Genomic DNA, 7,201 nt, shown 5'->3' with positions numbered 1-7,201 from the left:
GGATTAGGAGGAACTTGACGGAGGATCAAGGGGGAGAAGAAGGGTGGAAATGGTGGGGGAAAGGGAGAGAGGCAAACCATGAGAGACTCTTGAATGCTGACAAAAACTGAGGACTGATGGATGTGGGGGGTAGGGGGGAATGGGCATGAAGGAGGGCACTTTGGGGATGAGCACTGAGTGTTATGTGGAAACTAATTTGACAATAAACTATTTGTAAAAAAAAAAAATAAAAAAAATAAAATAAAAATGTTTATTTGGCATGGTATATATGATGCTATATACCAAGTCTTAGGATACAACTTTCAGCAAGAGAGGTGTGGCTTCATGTATGGTAGTTCAGAGTTTAGTGAAGTAGTATAAATGCCACTGTACTGGTCAAGAGATCTGGACCTTTTTCTGGATATGGTGTTAGTGAACAGTATGGTGAGGATCACTGCTCTCATTCATTAGGAGGCAGCATTCTACATGGGGGTAAGAGGTGGGTGTCATTTCTCACCAGGAAAACTGATAAGGATCAGACTTCTTTTATTTCTTAATATATATTTTTTTTATTTTAGAGAGAGAGAGAGAGAGAGTACACGAGCTGTCGGGAGGGGCAGAGGGAGAGAGAGACCAAATCTTAAAACAGAATCTTAATCTTAATCTGCACTCTGCACAGAGACTGATGTGGGGTAAATCCCAGACCCTAGCATCATGACCTGAGTCCAAATCAACCGATTGAGCTGAATACTCAGCTGACTGAGCCACCCAAGTGCCCGTGGTCTTATTTTAATTCCTAGTATTCCTTCTGACTAGCTGTATCATCTTGGACATACTGTTTTACCATAATCTCATTATTGGGAACATGAGAATGAGAATAAGAGTGTTTATTTGGTGGGATTATTGTGCAGATTAGATGGATTTGTATCTCTAAAACACCAGGACAGTGCTGCACATACAAGCATTTTTGGTAAATGTTAACTATTGTTTTATAATCAGTAAAGTTGGTACATTTTCCACACTTTACTTCAGCAAACAATATTAAGACCTGACAATATTACTAGCATAGATAGAACAAGATATACTTCTTCATTTCTTAGAATGCACACTATCAGGGCCTTAAGGCAAATCTCTTACCCCTAAAATAATACCTTATATTGTGATAAAAACAAGATACATGCATTATGACATATGCACTAAGATATCTGAGAAGCCAAGTTTACATGATAGACGGTAATAAATATATTATGGAAGATGTAATTTTGAGCTGGATGAACAATTCACATTCTGACAGATGGAATAATCTGTGACAAAATTATTTGAAAATATATTCTAATTCACTCCAAAAATATGCTTTCTTTCTATTATATATACACAAATGCACACATGTACATAGCCACACACAGTCATACTATGAACATTGGATAACATATAGAATTTATATTCTCAACACCATCTCACTTTTTCCATACAAGGCAGTGCAGATTAAAGGGAGACATATGGCTACAATTAGACTTAAGTTTGATTTCTGGCTCCTGTTATATAGCCTCCAATCCTCCAACTCCTAATTATCCTAGAGAATCTGCTATGTATTCACTCACACACTGAGTTTAAGTAATTGGCTCAAAATACTCCTGTGCATTTATAAGACCGGATGGAATGAAGGTAAGTTTCCAGGAGCATCATTCAACAGATCCAAATATCATCCTTGCCTCAAGTCTCTCTTGTAGCTTTGGAAAAATATAAAATGTAGCTAAACTTCTTCTGTTCAGAAGTTCCATTCTGTGCCAAGCAGTAAAATAGAGAAAATATTAATAATAACTTCATAGTCCCACTGTTTGGAGGACTTATTCAACAATATGAGTACATATTTTCTGGATGTTTCCAGGCACTATCTTAGATACTAGGATGGGAGAGGTAAAGAAGGCCTTCAAAATTCTCCCACTTTGAACTGACACTCCAATAGTAATATATACAAAATGCAGTCACAACTGGTCAGTCTGAAATAATATTAGCTTCAGTTACATTCAGCATTATTGTCACTATTATTTCAAGATAAATCCTGATGTTCTTTGTAACAAGGTTTCACTTCTATAAAAAATGCTGTACAAGTGGGAATTGAAAAATATAAAGTTTGTGTGTGTGTGTGTGTGTGTGTGTGTGTGTGTGTGTACATACAAAAGGAAATAACAAAAAGCATATAGGAGAGAATAAAATTATGAAAAAAGAAATAAAGACTGGATAATGTCAATTAATTGAATTTCAGTTGGCATACATATTTTCCTTTTGGGAAACACAGGATTTCAGAAAAGATTATTTACAAATTATTTTCTTTTGCAACAGGTTTTTTTTTTCTTTGAAACAAGACTGGAGAATGTAAAAACATGAGACTAGAGGCTACTATGTTTAAAACTAGTCTTAAAATGATTATTGGGTTCAAAGTTAGTACAATGAAGGAAATAAAGATTAGAACATAACTAAATGAAATAGAAAATAAAAAAGGCAATAGAAAAGGTAAATGGGAGTAAGAGTTCATTCTTTAAAAAATAAGCAAAATTAATAAACCTTTAGCCAGACTTGCCAAGAAAGAGAAAGGCGATCTAAATAGTCAGAAATGAGTGAGGAGATAGCACAACTGATACCACAAAAATGCAAATAATTGTAAAAAACTATTATGAACAATTATATGCTAAATTAAGCAATCTAGAATAAGTGAATATCTTACTAGAAACACACAATCTACCAACATCAAATCCTGATGAAATAAATAATTTGAACAGACCAGTTACTTGAGTCAGTAATCAAAAGCCTCCCAACAACAAAAGTTCAAGACCAGACAGTATCACTGGTTCATTCTTCCAGTTAAAAAAGAATTCTTGTCAAACTTCTCCAAAATAGAAAAGGAGGGAATTCTTCCAAATTAATTTTACAAGCCCACTATTGCCTGATACCAAAACCACACAAGGATTCTACAAGGGGGAAAAAAAGCTACAGGGCAATATTCCTGATAAGCATAGATGCCAAATGTCCTCAACAAAATATTAGCGAACCAAATTCAAAAGTACATTAAAATGGTCATACACCATGACCACCTGGGATTTATTCCAGAGGTGCAAGGGTAGTTCAACATCTTCAAACCAGTCAGTATTATATCTCACATTAACAAAATGAAGGATGAAAATCATATGACTACCTCAATAAATGCTGAAAAAGCATTTGAAAAACTCAACATCCATTTATGATAAAAATCTTAACAAAGTGCATACAGAAGAAACATCCTCAACATAAGATCATATATGGCAACCCTATAGATAACATAATGCTTAACAGTGCTTAGAAATGCTTAACATTTCTAAGATCAGAAATGAGACAAGGATGCCCACCCCACTCTTGCCACTTTTATTCAACATAGTATTGTAAGTTATAGTCAGAGTGATTTGTCAAGCAAAAGAAATAAAATGCATCCAAATTAGGATAAAAAAATAAAATTGCTACTATTTCAAGAAGACATGATATTTATATATAGAAAATCCAAAAGATTCCATCAAAAACCTGTTAGAAGTAATAAACAAATTCAGTAAAATTGCAGTATATAAAATCAATATGGGAAAAAAGTCTGTTGTGTTTCTAATCACTTATAGTGAACTATCAGAAAGTGAAATTAAGAGGCAATTCCATTTACAATTGCATGGAAAAGAATAAAATATTAGGAGTAAATTTAACCAAGAATGTAAAAGACTACATGATATTAATTTTAAAAATTGAAGAAGACAAAAATAAATAGAAAGATAGACTTTGTTTATGGATCGGAAGAATTTATATCATTAACATATCCATAGTAGTACTAACTAGTTTCAGCACAATCCTTATCAAAATTCCAATGGCATCTTTCAGCCAAACAGAGCCCAAAAATCCTAAAATTTCTATGGAACCATCAAAGACCTCAAATATTAAAAGAAATCTTGAGAAAGAAGAAAAAGCTAGAGGCATTACACTCCCTTATTTCAAACTAGAGTCATTAAAATAGTATTGTTTTGGCATAAAAACAGACATATAGAACAATGAAACAGAATACAGTGCCCAGAAATAAACTCAGGTATAATAGTCAATTAATTTCCAAGAAAGGATCATGAATATACAATGGGAACAGTTTCTTCAATAAGTGGTTTTGAGAAAACTGGACAGCCATATGCAAAAAATGAAACTGGACTACAGGCTTACACCATATACAAAAATTAATTTTAAATGGATTAGACTTGATTGTAAAGCCTTGAAACCATAAAACTCCTAAAAGAAAACATGGGTAGTAAGCTCTTTGACTTGGCAATATTTCTTTGAATCTGACACCAAAGACAAAAATAAGCAAGTGGGACTACATCAAACTACAAAGCTTCCACACAGCAAAGAAAATTTTCAAGAAAATGAAAAAGCAACCTACTGAATGGGAGAGAATATTTGCCAATTATGTACCTGTTTAAGGGCTACTATTCAAAATATAGAAAGAACTCATACAACTCAATAGCAAAAAAGATAAATAATCCAATTAAAAATGAGCAGAATATGAGAATAAACATTTTTTCTAAATAAGACATACAAATGGCCATCAAGTATGTAAAAAGATGCTCTCCATCTTTAATCATCAGGGAAATGCAAATTAAAACCATGATGACATACGGCCTCACACCAGTTAGAATGGCTATTATTAAAAAAGACTAGAAATAACAAGTTCTGGTGAGGATGTGGAAAAAAAGGAACAAGTATGACCTATTGGTGAGAATGTGAATTGGTGGTAAATAGTTTGAAGATTTCTCAAAAATTAAAAGGCCCCTGTGTGCCTCAGTTGGCTAAGTATCTGACTCTTGATTTCATCTCAGGTGTGGTTTGTGAGATTGGGCCCAGCATTGGGCTCCATGCTGACACTGCAGAGCATGCTAGGAATTCTCTCTCTTCTTGACTCTCTGCCCCTCCATCACTCTCTCTCTCCTTCAAAATAAATAAACTTTTAAAAAAGTAGAACTATGACATGGTATAATAATTACACTTCTGCGTATTTTTCTGAAGAAAACCAAAACACTAATTCAAAAATATATGCTTATTCATGCTCATTGCAGCATTATTTACAATAATCAATATATGGAAACAATCTGTGTCTATTCATGGCTGAATATATAAAGAAAGTGTGTTCTATAATGTAAAAGGGAATATTATATAGCCATCAGAAAGAATTAACCCTTTTCATTTGTAAAAACATGGATGGATCTTGAGGACATCATGCTAAGTGAAACAAGTCAGACAAATACTCTATGATCTCCTGTATATGTGAAGTCTGAATATATAAACTAAGTTTATAGATAGAAAGAATAGAATGACAGTTGCCAGATATGGGGATGGTAGGTGGGAAAAACGGGTAAACTTTTTTTGTTGTTGTTTAAAATATACTTTTGTTAAAATATAATTTAAAAAAAATCCTAGATTTGATTGCAAAGGATCAGATTTGACTCCACAGTGATCAAGAATGTCTACATGCCGGGGCGCCCGGGTGGCTTAGTCGGTTGAGCGTCCGACTTTCGCTCAGGTCATGACCTCAGGGTTTGTGGGTTCGAGCCCCGCGTCGGGCTCTGTGCTGACTGCCAGCTCAGAGCCTGGAGCCTGTTTCAAAGTCTGTCACTCCCTCTCTCTCTGACCCTCCTCTGCTCATGCTGTCTCTCTCTCTCCTAGAAATAAATAAAATATATAAAAAAAAAATTAAAAAAAAAAAAAAAGAATGTCTACATGCCAAAAATAAATATAGCAAGAACAAAATCAGAAGAATGTATTTGCAGCACAGGTAGCTAAGGGATAATACATTTAATAAAGAAAAATTAAGAGATAGCAATAAGAAAAGCACTGAGAATAATAAGAAAATAATAGTAGCAATTTACAAAAGAAGAAAAATAATAGAAATACAATACATGAAAATTGCTCAAATATCATAACAATCAAATAATTGTGAACAGAGTTAACCCAAATTCAACACTCAACCTTGCCAGGGTTGCAAAGTTTAAGAAATGATGGTACAAGCAAAAGAATAGCTTTTAAAAGTTTGTGTACAATGGGGGCCTGAGTGGCTCAGTCTGTTAAATGTCCAACTTAGGTTCAGGTCTTGATCTCACAGTTCATGGGTCCCAGCCCCACATCAGGCTATGTGCTGACGGCTCAGAGCCTGGAGTCTGCTTTGGATTTTCTGTCTCCCTCTCTCTCTGCCCCTGCTCCACTGGCACTCTCTTTCTCTCTCAAAAATAAATAATAAACATTAAAAAAAGAAAATTCATGTATCTAAAACTTATACTGTTCTTACCTTTTGACAAGGAATTTCATTTCTCAGACCCAGCTTCTGAAAGTAAATGAATTGGAGAAAAACTTTTCTTCCTGAACATGTTCATTTCAAACTTATTATTTTTATTTTTAAAGTTTATTTATTTGAAAGAGAGAGAAAGAGACAGAGACAGAGAGAGAGAGAGATAGAGAGAGAATCCAAAGCAGGCTCCAGGCTCTGAGCTGTCAGCACAGAGTCCAACGCAGGGCTTGAACTCACAAACCGTGAGATCATGACCAGACCTGAAGACAGACGCTTAACCAACTGAGTCATCCCCTCAAACTTATTTTTTAAAAGCAAATGTTCAGAGACCACCCATTTCAAAGTCCATTCTCCAAATTGAGTATTGTTCTTGAAATTTCATTATAAATGTGTATATGGTATAATGATAGCAGAAGTGAACATGAAAGTTGTGTATGAATTATTACAGAAATTGCAAGAAATATCATCTCACATAAAAAAAAATAGCCGTGAGGGAAAATACCCATAGTGTAAATAGCATTAAAGTCTCTGAGTTGACTGAATGTGGATTTTTTTTTAATTTTCTCATTTTCAAATCTCCAATGATGGAGCATAATTTTTTAAGTCAAAATCAACATTTAAGTGATTAGCAAATACAGTAGTCAAATAATCCTCTACGAACATAATAAATGCTGATGGGGCACGTATGTGGTGAGACTATGATTGTGAGTATGAGTGTGTCTGTATGTGTATGTGTGTGTGTTCAAAGAAATAATCATAAAGCATTAGTTTTGTGCCAGATTCTTCTGTTTCTAACATTTATTTATTTATTTGGGGGTTGGGGGCGGGTAAAGAGAGAGAGGGAGAGAAAGAGAATCCCAAGCAGGCTCTGCAATGTCATAACAG

The sequence above is a fragment of the Hyaena hyaena genome, unplaced genomic scaffold (assembly GCF_003009895.1).
Source record: "Hyaena hyaena isolate Hyena2069 unplaced genomic scaffold, ASM300989v1 scaffold_1034, whole genome shotgun sequence".
Classification (NCBI taxonomy): domain Eukaryota; kingdom Metazoa; phylum Chordata; class Mammalia; order Carnivora; family Hyaenidae; genus Hyaena; species Hyaena hyaena.
The sequence above is the reverse complement of the archived record's forward strand: the minus strand, read 5'-3'. Positions refer to the sequence as shown.